Genomic DNA, 16,963 nt, shown 5'->3' on the forward strand with positions numbered 1-16,963 from the left:
AGTGGGAAAGCTGCCATTACAGCCGGGGGGGGGAAGCTGCCATTACAGCCGGGGGGGGGGCCTGCCATTACAACCGGGGGGGACCTGCCATTACAGCCGGGGGGACCTGCCATTACAGCCGGGGGGAACCTGCCATTACAGCCGGGGTGGGGGAAGCTGCCATTACAGCCTGGGGGGGGGACCGGCCATTACAGCTGGGGGGTGGGGGGAAGCTACCATTACAGCTGGGGGGGCTGCCATTACAGTCGTATCGCGAGATCTTGGCCAACAAGCCTCCTTCCCTCAGTAAGAGCTTTGAAGATGGGTTGTGGCTGGGTCTTCCAGCATGACAACGACCCGAAACACACAGCCAGGGCAACTAAGGAGTGGCTCCGTAAGAAGCATCTCAAGGTCCTGGAGTGGCCCAGTCTCCAGACCTAAACCCAATAGAAACTATTTGGAGGGAGCTGAAAGTCCATTTTTCCCAGCGACAGCCCCAAAACCTGAAGGAACAGGAGAAGGTCTGCTGCTGTGTGTGCAAACCTGGTCAAGAACTACAGGAAACGTATTTATTTCACCTTTATTTAACCAGGTAGGCAAGTTGAGAACAAGTTCTCATTTACAATTGCGACCTGGCCAAGATAAAGCAAAGCAGTTCGACACATACAACACCACACAGAGTTAAACATGGAGCAAAACAAACATACAGTCAATAATACAGTATAAACAAGTCTATATACGATGTGAGCAAATGAGGTGAGATAAGGGAGGTAAAGGCAAAAAAAGGCCATGGTGGCAAAGTAAATACAATATAGCAAGTAAAACACTGGAATGGTAGATTTGCAATGGAAGAATGTGCAAAGTAGAAATAAAAATAATGGGGTGAAAAGGAGCAAAATAAATAAATAAATTAAATACAGTAGGGAAAGAGGTAGTTGTTTGGGCTAAAATATAGGTGGGCTATGTACAGGTGCAGTAATCTGTGAGCTCCTCTGACAGTTGGTGCTTAAAGCTAGTGAGGGAGATAAGTGTTTCCAGTTTCAGTGCTTTTTGTAGTTCGTTCCAGTCATTGGCAGCAGAGAACTGGAAGGAGAGGCGGCCAAAGAAAGAATTGGTTTTGGGGGTGACTAGAGAGATATACCTGCTGGAGCGTGTGCTACAGGTGGGAGATGCTATGGTGACCAGCGAGCTGAGATAAGGGGGGACTTTACCTAGCAGGGTCTAGTAGATGACATGGAGCCAGTGGGTTTGGCGACGAGTATGAAGTGAGAGCCAGCCAACGAGAGCGTACAGGTCGCAATGGTGGGTAGTATATGGGGCTTTGGTGACAAAACGGATTGCACTGTGATAGACTGCATCCAATTTGTAGAGTAGGGTATTGGAGGCTATTTTGTAAATGACATCGCCAAAGTCGAGGATTGGTAGGATGGTCAGTTTTACAAGGGTATGTTTGGCAGCATGAGTGAAGGATGCTTTGTTGCGAAATAGGAAGCCAATTCTAGATTTAACTTTGGATTGGAGATATTTGATATGGGTCTGGAAGGAGAGTTTACAGTCTAACCAGACACCCAAGTATTTGTAGTTGTCCACGTATTCTAAATCAGAGCCGTCCAGAGTAGTGATGTTGGACAGGCGGGTAGGTGCGGGTAGCGATCATTTGAAGAGCATGCATTTAGTTTTACTTGTATTTAAGAGCAATTGGAGGCCACGGAAGGAGAGTTGTATGGCATTGAAGCTTGCCTGGAGGGTTGTTAACACAGTGTCCAAAAAAGGGCCAGAAGTATACAGACTGGTGTCGCCTGCATAGAGGTGGATCAGAGACTCACCAGCAGCAAGAGTGACCTCATTGATGTATACAGAGAAGAGAGTCGGTCCAAGAATTTAACCCTGTGGCACCCCCATAGAGACTGCCAGAGGTCCGGACAGCAGACCCTCCGATTTGACACACTGAACTCTATCAGAGAAGTAGTTGGTGAACCAGGCGAGGCAATCATTTGAGAAATCAAGGCTGTCGAGTCTGCCGATGAGGATGTGCTTATTGACAGAGTCGAAAGCCTTGGCCAGATCAATGAACACGGCTGCACAGTAATGTTTCTTATCGATGATGGTTAAGATATCATTTAGGACCTTGAGTGTGGCTGAGGTGCACCCATGACCAGCTCTGAAACCAGATTGCATAGCAGAGAAGGTATGGTGAGATTCGAAATGGTCGGTAATCTGTTTGTTGACTTGGCTTTCGAAGACCTTAGAAAGGCATGGTAGGATAGATATAGGTCTGTAGCAGTTTGGGTCAAGAGTGTCCCCCCCTTTGAAGAGGGGGATGACTGCAGCTGCTTTCCAATCTTTGGGGATCTCAGACGGCACGAAAGAGAGGTTGAACAGGCTAGTAATAGGGGTGGCAACAATTTCGGCAGATCATTTTAGAAAGAAAGGGTCCAGATTGTCGAGCCCGGCTGATTTGTAGGGGTCCAGATTTTGCAGCTCTTTCAGAACATCAGCTGAACGGATTTGGGAGAAGGAGAAAAGGGGAAGGCTTGGGCGAGTTGCTGTGGGGGGTGCAGTGCTGTTGACAGGGGTAGGATTAGCCAGGTGGAAAGCATGTATGATCTCTGTAATTACAAATAAAGGTTTCTGTACCAAATATTAAGTACTGCTTTTCTGATGTATCAAATACTTATGTCATGCAATAAAATGCAAAATAATTACTTAAAAATCATACAATGTGATTTTCTGGATTTTTGGATTCAGTCTCTCACAGTTGAAGTGTACCTATGATACAAATTACAGACCTCTACATGCTTTGTAAGTAGGAAAACCTGCAACATCGGCAGTGTATCAAATACTTGTTCTCCCCATTGTATGTACATGTTTATAATCCACATAGTGTGAATATTGTTTTCCATAAAGTTAATAATCCCCCAAACCGAAATATGACATTTTGGATCCTTCATGATCTTTCTTACCCCCTATTACTTTTAGGGTTCTAATCTCCCTCGTAAGGCTTACTATTTATGTCAAATGTTAGGAAGACCTGTTGGTTGTAACAAAAACAAAACATAGAAATTACATTTGACCCCATCTTTTCACATACGTTTTATATGGGTCTTTTTTAATTTAGCATGTTGAATGGCTCCAGCCACTTGGAGGCTCGGTGCATGTACAAAGAAAAAGTACCCAACTCAGCCATTTCTGTATGTTACCTGAAATAAGGGCAATGCATGTACTCCTGCTAAGGTTTTCATTGTTTTCTTGTCAGAGTTTTATGGTTTTGCATATGACTGTGCATTATACTCTGTCATAATAGGGTTGAAGATCAGATCAAGCCTATTGGGCATTCTTGATCAATTATTGATCCAAACAAGACACACACCGGTTCTGGGTATGAGACATGATAAATAATACAATTAAAGTCAAGTATAAAATAAACAGTATCCTAAATTGAGAGAATAATTAAAAATCACATCTACATCATAATCTTTCAGAATGTACCTGTTTTCCATATAGAATGACATGTATACAGATATTACAACTTTTTGTGTTTTGTCTTAGTGGTTGTTCTTTAGTAAATAGGAAACTCAACACTGTGTCAGTCCGAGAAACATTACTGAGATGGTTGGTTTATTGATGTTGAAAGCTTGAAACGTACACATTGAGAAGTGATATTGCAGCAACAGTTTTAAAGGGGGTAATTGTATCAAATATATATCCTTGCATGTTTGAATTAGAGCTCTTTAAAGTGTTTTCATCACAGCCTGGTAAACACATTCTTGTAAGTTGTCTACGTTGACATTTCTGGTTATGTCTCGCATGTGACATAATAATACTAAAGATTATGATAATAATGTTATATTATTTATATAATAATACATATCTGCAAACCAAATGTATTTCTGAAAACCCCTTTTTGCATCTTCAATAGTTGTAGATGTTCCAATGTTCGTAGATGACCCTCAGGGTCATATAACAACCAGGGTTGCTGTAGAGTGGGCATAAGTTCAACACTCAGGAGTCAATGTCCTAGCTTTTGTCTTTTTCATAGCCTGAGAGAGAGAATATATTCCACGCTGAAATTATAGGTCATCATTCACACACACACAGCCCTGTCTTCATAGTTGTTTATAGTTTATTATCATAGTTTTGTCATAGCTTCTAATTATCGTTTCTAATCACAGATTGAATATAGTTGGCCTTAGTTTCTAATCATACTTTCTAATCAATAAGCGGGTTAAGTAGACCCTACGAGGGCAGAAGCTATTGTTTACAAACAGTATGAATAAAAACTATGTTTCATTGTATAAATAGCCTTCATTTTTTAAAACATACATGTGAATGGTTAGAATTAATAACTATCGCTCTTAAATAATATATATCTATATACAAACATCACCTTGAATATTCAACTCCCCTTCAAAAAGTTCCTTGAGGAAGGAAGGATTCCCCGATTATGGTGTTTTGGAGTTATAGGTTGAGGCCGTTAGTACAAAAACGTAGAATAGCATCTGTTTCATCTGCTCTTCCGAAGTCGGTCAGAGTCCCTAATGCTGCATGTATCCTTGTTTGTTGGCTGTCCGCTGTAAACAGAAAAATAGCTTTTAAAATAGGGTGCACACTTTTTGTTTTTAATGTATACATTTTATTATGGATTTTATTTTTTGGGACTTACGCTGAAAATAGTGGGATGTTGAAGGGCTACGTAAAGGACCAGGCGCAGTTTGCTTCTGAGAATCCTCGTCTATCCCCATCTAACTGTTGCTTCCCAATCAACTATGTCCGGTAGCCTCTGGATATCCTGCGAACGTTAGATAATATTAACATGTTATACGATATATATACACATTTTTAAAATTACAAGAATATGGGCATTTTACATAAACAAAAAAAATCGTTGTCATCGGTTTAAAACACAACTCCTGATTAATATTACAATAATATCCATAATATTCAAACAATTCCCAGAGTCCAAATCATAAAATATATTTTTTTCACGAACTCACCTTCAGACAGCTTCATTAGGATGGATTCACAGACTCTTTTTATCTGTCCTGGCTGATAGATATTCAGGGCTGTTGACCTGTTGGCTTGTAGCTGCGCTAAAGCGGTGCTAACAGGGTGGGAAAGTACATGCTTGCCTTTTTGATTTCCTGCATCCTTAGGGTTAGCACCTTGGGGGGTGTCCAATATAAATTTAAAGACCGGGGTGGGGGCACCGGGAATTGATTAGAAATATCAATGTTTGACCCCGGGGGTCGGTCTAGACATACAGTATTCTTTTTCTGGGGTGTTTGACTTTTTACCCCCCACATCCTCTGGGGTGTTTGACTTTGTACTCCCCCACATCCTCTGGGTGTTTGACTTTTTAGCCCCCCACATCCTCTGGGGTGTTTGACTTTTTAGCCCCCCACATCCTCTTGGTGTTTGACTTTTTACTCTCCCACATCCTCTGGGGTGTTTGACTTTTTACCCCCCCACATCCTCTTGGTGTTTGACTTTTTAGCCCCCCACATCCTCTTGGTGTTTGACTTTTTACTCTCTCCCACATCCTCTGGGTGTTTTTAGACATCCTTTGGTGTTTGACCCCCCACATCCTCTGGGGTGTTTGACTTTTTAGCCCCCCACATCCTCTGGGGTGTTTGACTTTTTAGCCCCCCACATCCTCTGGGGTGAGAAATTCGGATTTGAAAGACCTATGTGTTAATGAATCGAAAGTGCCCATTTTAAGAGACGCCGTCACACACTTTTTGATGGGGGGTTGGCAGAAATCTGGACATAAAGTATGCATGATAGTGCAAACCTTGGTTTCAAACAATCCCTACAGAGACACACACCCCCATACCCCTTTTGTTATTGAAACACACACTCCCCCTGTCCCGGCACACGAACACACATTTTGTATGCTTGTATTCCTTTTTGATTTCCTGCATCCTCAGGGTTAGCACCTTGGGGGGTGTCCGCATACCCTCATGGCTTTTCCGTGAGTCTTTTTCTTTGCGACAGACCAGAGTGATAGATGGAAAGTACATATTCCTATCGTTAAAAGGTGAGATACTGTTCTAAATTCCTTTTATTTATTCCAAAATATTTAGTACAAACTTTAACATTTACATTACATTTAAGTCATTTAGCAGACGCTCTTATCCAGAGCGACTTACAAATTGACATGTAAGAATTAATGACCCAATCTTACTGCACAATATTTATACATGAACAAGTGTTTTATGTAAAAACATTGGCAGCCTACGGTTGTACATCATTACAACACCCCCAGTACTAAACTTTAATAACCTTTAATGTTTATAACATACCGTTGTAGAAAAGACTATAAAATAATACATAGTTTTTTTAAGACATTGCATTTCTCTGCGACAGACCAGGCGAGAGAAAACAAGAGATCTCCTTTCGTTACAGGGTGAGATACCATTTTATTTAATTCAAAATATTAAGTACATACAGTTTAAAGCATGTCATAATTAAACCTTTTTACTATTCCTTTCTTACAGATAGAGGGCCTGGTTAGCCCTGACCTGCATCCGTTTCCAATTCCCCCTACGCCACGACATTCTTGCAACCTCCATCAAAGCTCTGTAAGTTTTCCCTCCATGGGTAGATAATCTGTCCGGCATGTAGGTCCTAATTAATAAGATGGGTAGAAAATGAATCTGTTTAAGTCATAAGTAAAGGCCTTTTATAAAGAGGCTGTCATGATTGACTGTGACACATATTTAACATGTATTGCTTGTTACCGAAGACTACTGTTGTACATTGAATATCCACTAGCAGATTGTTGTTGCATCTCCACTAGATCTGTCATGCTACTGTGGTATTTTTAAAAGTCAATAAACATGTGTGTAGATTATACACTTTTGATCCCCCCGGTGTACATGCACTGAACATCCATAGGCTGGAGACACCTGGAAGCTCTGTGCATGTACATATAAAGACAACTAAATAGGAAACTCAACAGTGTGTTGGGCCGAGAAACATTATTTAGATGGCTGTTTTATTGTTTTTGAAAGCTTGAAATGTACACAATGCGAAGGGACCTTGTTTCTAACACCCTAGGCAGAGACATACACACACAATCACCCTCCCAGACATTCCTACTTCATAGATAACAACCCTAAGGGCAATAAAATAGGGGTAGTGGGGCCCTTCTCTTTCAAATGTTCAAACACAGACCCCCCCAGTTCAACCAGGTCCCTACACATCAATCATCATGACTACTTCAAAGGAATAAATACAATATATGCATAAATTAGCACACCCTGACCGGATGCCCAAATATGGGCACTCCCTAGAGCACGTGATCACATACATAATTTCACACTCCCTCTAAGGCGTGAGAACAGGAACCGGATGTCCTGACCGGATGCCCAAATATGGGCGTGCACACGTTATCCCGACATAGGGTCATAAATCATACGTTTGACGTGTGCCGTCTACTTTATTCTTTCTAACCTGATACCTCTGGGGACTCATTCTTCTGGTGCTTCTTTTCGTCCTCCCAATGGCACATGTACAAAAAAACAACACTGCCTGTTAAATCACAATAACAAATACAACCCATGACGACTCCATCTTAACTTTATTGTATCACATAAGGTAATTCAATAAATAGTCAAATAGGCTAGACAGGTGTCCCTCAGTCAGGGCCAGCACTCGCTCTCTGTCCTTCTCGTGGTTCAAATCACATAGGACTATTGCTAAATTATAAACTTCTTCTAATTATTAGTGTTTACATAGCCCATTTAAATCTCAACCAATGTCTCTAGTCTTTTTAGTGAGGGTGATCAGTCCTCTCCAGAAAGTCAAAAATGATTTAACGATATTTCAAAAATGTCAAACATTTTGTGTATCAGGTTTACATTGGGATTTAAATGACATTTCTTAATTAACAAGAGAATTTGCATGTGTGCAACCAAAACTCGGACAATAGATACCTCAGAACATTTCATTTGTGTGCCCTTTAAGGTGCATAATTTCTAACCTGTGACAAACCCACTCAAACCAAAATAAAAGACACCAAACAATAAATCAATGTTTTACACCATTAAAAAACATTCATAACAGCGATAAACAGCTGTCCCTGATTGAGAACCATACCCTGCCAAAACGTTGAAACAAACAAGGTGGGGTAATGACCTAAACAGATCTAAGCACACAAGATAAGTGGAAGCAATAGGTATTTCACGTCTGTGCAGATGAAAGGAAGGAGAAAAGGAGAGGAGGCCACTTTAGTCTATTGGGATGCATTCTGGCAGGGATTACATCTCCCTCTACTGATCCATACAGAGATAAGAGACAAGGCAAGAAGGGCATTCTATGCCATCAAAAGGAACATAAATTTCAACATACCAATTAGGATTTGGCTAAAAATACTTGAATCAGTCATAGAGCCCATTGCCCTTTATGGTTGTGAGGTCTGGGGTCCGCTCACCAACCAAGACTTCACAAAATGGGACAAACACCAAATTGAGACTCTGCACGCAGAATTCTGCAAAAATATCCTCAGTGTACAACGTAGAACACCAAATAATGCATGCAGAGCAGAATTAGGCCGATACCCACTAATTATCAAAATCCAGAAAAGAGCAGTTAAATTCTATAACCACCTAAAAGGAAGCGATTCCCAAACCTTCCACAACAAAGCCATCACCTACAGAGAGATGAACCTGGAGAAGAGTCCCCTAAGCAAGCTGGTCCTGGGGCTCTGTTCACAAACACACCCTACAGAGCCCCATGACAGCAGCACAATTAGACCCAACCAAATCATGAGAAAACAAAAAGATAATTACTTGACACACTGGAAAGAATTAACAAAAAAACAGAGCAAACTAGAATGCTATTTGGCCCTACACAGAGAGTACACAGCGGCAGAATACCTGACCACTGTGACTGACCCAAAATTAAGGAAAGCTTTGACTATGTACAGACTCAGCGAGCATAGCCTTGCTATTGAGAAAGGCCGACGTAGGCAGACATGGCTCTCAAGAGAAGACAGGCTATGTGCTCACTGCCCACAAAATGAGGTGGAAACTGAGCTGCACTTCCTAACCTCCTGCCCAATGTATGACCATATTAGAGAGACATATTTCCCTCAGATTACACAGATCCACAAAGAATTCGAAAACAAATCCAATTTTGAAAAACTCCCATATCTACTGGGTGAAATTCCACAGTGTGCCATCAGAGCAGCAAGATTTGTGACCTATTGCCACGAGAAAAGGGCAACCAGTGAAGAACACGCACCATTGTAAATACAACACATATCTATGCTTATTTATTTTATCTTGTGTCCTTTACCATTTGCACATTGTAAAAACACTGTATATATATATATATATAATATGACATTTGTAATGTCTTTATTGTTTTGAAACTTCTGTATGTGTGATGTCTACTGTTAATTTTTATTGTTTATTTCACTTTATATATTATATACCTTACTTGCTTTGGCAATGTTAACACATGTTTCCCATGCCAATAAAGCCCCTTGAATTGAATTGAATTGAATTGATAAGGACATCCAATACACAAACCACTAACCAGAGCACTGAAATAAACAATACACTGTGGAGACAGGCTGAGCAGCGCAGCATCTGGGTAGAGGATAGTTATGATGACAATGGTGGAGCTGACAACAAAGTTGATAATGATTTAGTTACTGTACACTTTGGAAAAATAGTTTCAAAAGGGTTCATTGCAGAGGGATAGGGTTCTACCAAGAACCATTTTGATCAGAATAACTGTTTTTTGGAAGACAATTGTTTGTAAAGCAAAGAGTTCTACCTAGAATCTTTAACATCCTAAGAACTGTTTTTGTAACAAAGGGTTCTTGGATGATTATTTGGAAGACATGAAGGGTTCTACATAGAAACATATAATATTTCCCAGCTCGTGCTATTGCAGGGAGATGCCAGAATTAGTTGTTTTAATGTGATATCTGTGTTTTTGCATGTACACTGAACAAAAATATAAAAGCAACATGCAACAATTTCAAAGATTTTACTGAGTTACAGTACATATAAGGACATCACTCAAATAAAATAAATGCATTATGCCTTAATCTATGCATTTCACATGACTGGGAATACAGATATGCATCTGTTGGTCACAAATACCTTTTTAAAAAAGTAGGGGATTGGATCAGAAAAGCAGTCAATATCTGGTGCAAGGACCATATCACTCATGCAACGCGACACATGTCCATCGCATAAAGTTGATCAGGCTGTTGATTGTGGCCTGTGGAATGTTGTCCCACTCCTCTTCAATGGCTGTGCCGAAGTTTCTGGATATTGGCGGGAACTGGAAATACTTTAGTACAAGTTGATCTCGAGCATCCAAAACATGCTCAATGGTTGACATGTCTGAGTATGCAGGCCATGAAAGAAAGCGTACAGATCCTTGTGACATTTGACCCTGCGCTATCACTCTGAAACATGAGATGATGGCACCGGATGAATGGCGCTGAAACATGAGATGATGGCACCGGATGAATGGCACTACAATGGGCCTCAGGATCTCGTCACAGTATCTCTGTGCATTCAAATTGCCATTGATAAAATGCAACTGTGTTCGTCATCTGTAGCTTATGCCTGCCCATACCATAACCTCACCGCCTCCATGAGGCACTCCGTTCACAACGTTGACATCAGTAAACAACTCGCCCACACGGCACCATACACACTGTCTGCCATCTGCCCAGTATAGCTGAAACCGGGATTCATCCGTGAAGAGCACACTTCTCCAGCATGCCCGTGGCCATCGAAGGTGAGCATTTGCCCATTGAAGTCAGTTACGATGCCGAACTGCAGTCAGGTCAAGACCCTGGTGAGGATGACGAGCACGCAAATGAGCTTCCCAGAGACGGTTTGAGACAATTCTTCTATTGTGTAAAACCACAGTTTCATCAGCTGTCACAGACAATCCCGCAGGTGAAGAAGCCGGATGTGTACTGTAGTGTCACAACAGCCTTTGCTTTGGCTGTCATTGTAAATGTTACTTGTTTTCCTGAGAAGAATCTCTCCTACCATTCCCTGAGTACTTTATATTTTTCACTTTGGGTTCACCCTGTGCCTTTTTGATATATGATGCTTAAATAAATTCATAAGTTCTAAACTTTTGACTGCTTCCTGCCTACTCCTATCTACACCAGTGGCATGTAGGTCCTGGGATGGCATGATTACACATGAGGCCGGTTGGATGTACTGCCAAATTCTCTAAAATTACTTTGGAGGCTGTTTATGTAGATAAAGGGACATTCAATTTTCTGGCAACAGCTCTGGTGGACATTCATGTAGTCAGCAGGTCAATTGCACACTCCCTCAAAACTTGAGACATCTGTGGCCTTGTATTGTGTGACAAAACTGCACGTTTTAGAGTGAACTTTTGTTGTCCGCAGCACAAAGTGCACCTGTGTAATGATCATGCTATTTAATCAGTTTATTGGTATGCCACACCTGTCAGGTGGATGGAATATCTTGGCAGGGGAGAAATGCTCACTAAGAGGGATGTAAACAAATTTGTGCTCAGAATTTGAGAGAAAATATGCTTTTTTTGTGAGTATGGAATATTTCGGGGATCTTATATTTCAGTTTATGAAACATGGGACCAACACTTTAAATGTTGTGTTTATTTTTTCAGTATACATTGATTGGTTGATATGTTTTTATGTTACACAATAATAAATAACTCTTCCCTACCCTGGCAGTCATTCTAAATGCAGGCTGCAGGTGATTAACAATTCCACTTGTTGGACATCCTAACTCTGGCCGGATTCCAATAGGAATTACACATCAATTTTAAACCAGCATAATGTGATTTGCAGGCCTGATGTGGCCTGTAAACCAGGTGATTCCTAACACCACTGTGTTTGGGTATAACGCTTAAACAAAGGCCTTCTGATATATGTTTTTATTTTTTATTTTATTTTATTTCACTTTTGTTTAACCAGGGAGGCAAGTTGAGAACTAGTTCTCATTTACAATTGCGAACTGGCCAAGATAAAGCAAAGCAGTTCGACACATACAACAACACAAAGTTACACATGGGGTGCAAAGGACAAACATACAGTCAATAATACAGTACAAAAATAAGTCTATATACAATGGGAGCAAATTAGGTGTGATAAGGGAGGTAAAGGGAAAAAAAGGCCATGGTGGCGAAGTAAATACAATATAGCAAGAAAAACAATGGAATTGTAGATTTGCAGTGGAAGAATGTGCAAAGTAGAGAAATAATGGGGTGCAAAGGAGCAAAATAAATAAATAAATAAATACAGTAGGGGGAGAGGTAGTTGGCTAAATTATAGATGGGCTATGTACAGGTGCAGTATTCTGTGAGCTGCTCTGACAGCTGGTGCGTGAAGCTAGTGAGAGAGATAAGTGTTTCCAGTTTCAGAGATTTTTGTAGTTCATTCCAGTCATTGGCAGCAGAGAACTAGAAGGAGAGGCGGCCAAAGGAAGAATTTTTGGGGGTGACCAGAGAGATATACCTGCTGGAGCGCCTGCTACAGGTGGGTGCTGCTATGGTGACCAGCGAGCTGAGATAAGGGGTGACTTTACCTAGCAGGGTCTTGTAGATGACCTGGAGACAGTGGGTTTGGCGACGAGTATGAAGCGAGGGCCAGCCAACTAGAGCGTACAGGTCGGTGGGTAGTATATGGGGCTCTGGTGACAAAACGGATGGCACTGTGATAGACTGCATCCAATTTATTGAGTAGGGTATTGGAGGCTATTTTGTAAATGACATCGCCAACATCGAGGATCGGAAGGACGGACAGTTTTACAAGGGTATGTTTGGCAGCATGAGTGAAGGATGCTTTGTTGTGAAATAGGAAGCCAATTCTAGATTTAACTTTGGATTGGAGATGTTTTATGTGAGTCTGGAAGGAGAGTTTACAGTCTAACCGGACACCTAGGTATGTGTAGTTGTCCACATATTCTAAGTCAGAACCGTCCAGAGTAGTGATGTTGGACAGGCAGGCAGGTGCAGGCAGCGATCAGTTGAAGAGCATGCATTTAGTTTTACTTGTATTTAAGAGCAGTTGGAGGCCACGGAAGGAGAGTTGTATGGCATTGAAGCTCGCCTGGAGGGTTGTTAATACAGTGTCCAAAGAAGGGCCAGAAGTATACAGAATGGTGTCGTCTGCATAGAGGTGGATCAGAGACTCACAAGCAGCAAGAGCGACATCATTGATGTATACAGAGAAGAGAGTCGGTCCAACAATTGAACCCTGTGGCACCCCCATAGAGACTGCCAGAGGCCCGGACATCAGGCCCTCCGATTTGACACACTGAACTCTATCAGAGAAGTAGTTGGTCAACCATGCGAGGCAATTATTTTAGAAACCAAGGCTATCGAGTCTGCCGATGTGCTGATTGACAGAGTCAAAAGCATTGGCCAGGTCAATGAATACGGCTGCACAGTATTGTTTCTTATCGATGGCGGTTAAGATATCGTTTAGGACCTTGACCGTGGCTGAGGTACACCCATGACCAGCTCTGAAACCAGATTGCATAGCAGAGAAGGTATGGTGGGATTCAAAATGGTCGGCAATATGTTTGTTGACTTGGCTTTCGAAGACCTTAGAAAGGCAGGGTAGGATTGATATAGGTCTGTAGCAGTTTGGGTCAAGAGTGTTCCCCCTTTGAAGAGGGAGATGACTGCAGCTGCTTTCCAATCTTTGAGAATCTCAGATGACACGAAAGAGAGGTTGTACAGGCTAGTAATAGCGGTGGCAACAATTTCGGCAGATAATTTTAGAAAGAAAGGGTCCAGATTGTCGAGCCCGGCTGATTTGTAGGGGTCCAAATTTTGCAGCTCTTTCAGAACATCAGCTAACTGGATTTGGGAGAAGGAGAAATGGGGAAGGCTTGGACGAGTTGCTGTGGGGGGTGCAGTGCTTTTGCCTGGGGTAGGGGTAGCCAGGTGGAAAGCATGGCCAGCCGTAGAAAAATGCTTATTGAAATTCTCAATTATGGTGGATTTATCGGTGGTGACAGTGTTTCCTATCTTCAGTGCAGTGGGCAGCTGGGAGGAGGTGTTCTTATTCTCCATGGACTTTACAGTGTCCCAGAACTTTTTTGAGTTTGTGTCGCAGGAAGCAAATTTCTGCTTGAAAAAGCAAGCCTTGGCTTTTCTAACTGCCTGTGTATATTGGATGTTTTTGTGTTGGTTAAGGGCAGTCAGGTTTGGTAGAGAACCAAGGGCTATATCTGTTCCTGGTTCTAAATTTCGTGAATGGGGCATGCTTATTTAAGATGGTGAGGAAGGCATTTAAAAAAAATAACCAGGCATCCTCTACTGACGGAATGAGACCAATATTCTTCCAGGCCAGGTCAATTAGAAAGGCCTGTTCGCTGAAGTGTTTCAGGGAGCGTTTGACAGTGATGAGTGGATGTTGTCTGACTGCTGACCGATTACGGATGCAGGCAATGAGGCAGTGATCACTTAGATCTTGGTTGAAAACAGCAGAGGTGTATTTAGAGGACAAGTTGGTTAGGAGGATATCTACGAGGGTGCTCGTGTTTACGGTTTTGGGGTGGTACTTGGTAGGTTCATTGATAATTTGTGTGAGATTGAGGGCATCAAACTTAGATTGTAGGATGGCTAAGGGTGTTAAGCATGTTCCAGTTTAGGTCTAGCAGCACAAGGTCTGAAGATAGATGGGGGGCAATCAGTTCACATATGGTGTCCAGAGCACAGCTGGGGGCAGAGGGTGGTCTAAGGCAACGGCGAGAGACTAGTTTTTAGAGAGGTGGATTTTTAAAAGTAGAAGTTCAAATTGTTTGGTTACAGACCTGAATAGTAGGACAGAACTTTGCCGGCTATCTTTGCAGTAGATTGCAATTCCCTCCCCCTTTGGCCGTTCTATCTTGTCTGAAAATGTTGTAGTTAGGGATGAAGATTATAGAATTTTTGGTGGTCTTCCTAAGCCAGGATTCAGACACGGCTAGAACACGGTTGGCAGAGTGTGCTAAAGCAGTGAATAAAACAAACTTAGGGAGGAGGCTTCTAATGTTAATATGCATGAAACCAAGGCTATTACGGTTACAGAAGTCATCAAAAGAGAGTGCCTGGGGAATAGGAGTGGAGCTAGGCACTGCAGGGCCTGGATTCACCTCTACATCACCAGAGGAACAGTGGAGGAGCAGGATAAGGGTATGGCTAAAAGCTATGAGAATTGGTCGTCTAGAACATCTGGAACAGAGAGTAAAAGCAGATTTCTGGGGGCGAAAAAATAGCTTCAAGGTATAATGTACAGACAAAGGTATGGTATGATATGAATACAGTGGAGGTAAACCTAGGTATTGAGTGATGATGAGAGAGATATTGTCTCTAGAAACATCATTGAAACCAGGTGATGTCATCGCATGTGTTGGTGGTGGAACTGAAGGGTTGGATAAGGTACAGTGAGCAGGGCTAGAGGCTCTACAGTGAAATAAGCCAATAAACACTAACCAGACCAGCAATGGACAAGGCATATTGACATTAAGTAGAGGCATGCTTAGTCGAGTGATCATAAGGGTCCAGTGAGTAGTGATTCAGACAGCTAGCCGGGCCATCGGTAGCAAGCTAGCATAGGATGGAGGTCTGTTTTTAGCCACCTTGTGCATTTCCGTTGGTAGCTTAGTGGGGTTCCGCATGGTAGAGGGGATCAGTCCAATTGGCAAAATAGATATAGTTATAGTGACACAAGAAAAATTGTCCAATAGACCTATTCAGATAGCAGACAATAAGACAGCTAACGATTAGCGGGCCGCAGATGGGCCTTCAGGTAACGTCGCGACGGAGGGGCCAGTTGGAAAACTCCCTTGGGCAGATAACGTTGGTAGTCCATTCGTGAAGGTCTGGTGGGGCTCCGCATCGCCAGTAAAACGGGTCCGGATAGGTGATTGTAGCCCAGGAGTGGCTGATGGAACTCTTCAGCTGGCTATCTCCGGAATAATTGATGTTTGCTCCGGGATCGACGTAAGCCAATAGTCACACGGATAGCAGCTAGCTAGCTGCGAGATCCAGGTGTAAATGTCCAGCGCTTGCGGTTGAAATCCAAGGATATGGAGAGAAAAATAGGTCTGGTATGTTCTGGTCTGAGTCGCGTTGTACAAAACTGGCGATAGCTTTTCGAGCTAAAGGATAGCTGATGACCACAAACCGTGGTTAGCTGAATACTAACGTTAGCCAGTAAACTGGCTAGCTTCTGGATAGCTTCTGGCTAGCTAGGCGGGTTGCAGGAGAGTGTTTTGAAGTTTGAAAAGAGAATATATAAAAGATATGCAAAGAAAGGTGTAAATATATATATACATTGGACACGACAAGACAAGGACAAAGGACGTCTGACTGCTATGCCATCCTGGGTAATAAATATGTTTGTAATATATTGTCATAAATAATTATAATTTAAAGGCTAATAAGGCTTGTGGAACTGTTCATAGAGTGTTCTAGGAAGAACCCTCCCAAAGTTAAGTGTTCTCGGGTAGAATCCTTCATAGACAGTTCTAGAAAGAACCTTTAGATGATAGAATTGCTCTTGTTAGAACCCTTCAAAGAGTTCTAGGCAGATCCATTCATAGAGGGTTCTAGGTAGAACCATATTCAGGGGGTTCTTTGAAGAAACCTACATAAAGGGTTCTATATTGAACCCTTTACAAAGGGTTCTATCCATCACCGAAAAAGGGGTACCCTATGGCAGGGGTGTCAAACTCTGTATGGTTCAACTTAGCACCTTTTTTCCAAGAGTGTAGGTGATAATTCTTACGGTCATCACTGTGCTTACCAATGAGATACTGATGTGGTCGATTATAACAAGCCTTATTATACAGCTAAATGGCTGTCATTTGTCTGTGCCCTATTGAGTGAGGATGTTCACTGGTTATTTCTCCATGGTTGGTGATGGAGACTGAGGAGAGGGTCAGATGGAGAAAGAGGTGGTCAGACAGGGAGATGCTGCTGGATGCGCAGCCTGCTGGGCATTGTGCCCTCCTCT

Source organism: Oncorhynchus masou, chromosome 14 (genome assembly GCF_036934945.1).
Source record: "Oncorhynchus masou masou isolate Uvic2021 chromosome 14, UVic_Omas_1.1, whole genome shotgun sequence".
NCBI classification, from domain to species: Eukaryota; Metazoa; Chordata; class Actinopteri; order Salmoniformes; family Salmonidae; genus Oncorhynchus; species Oncorhynchus masou.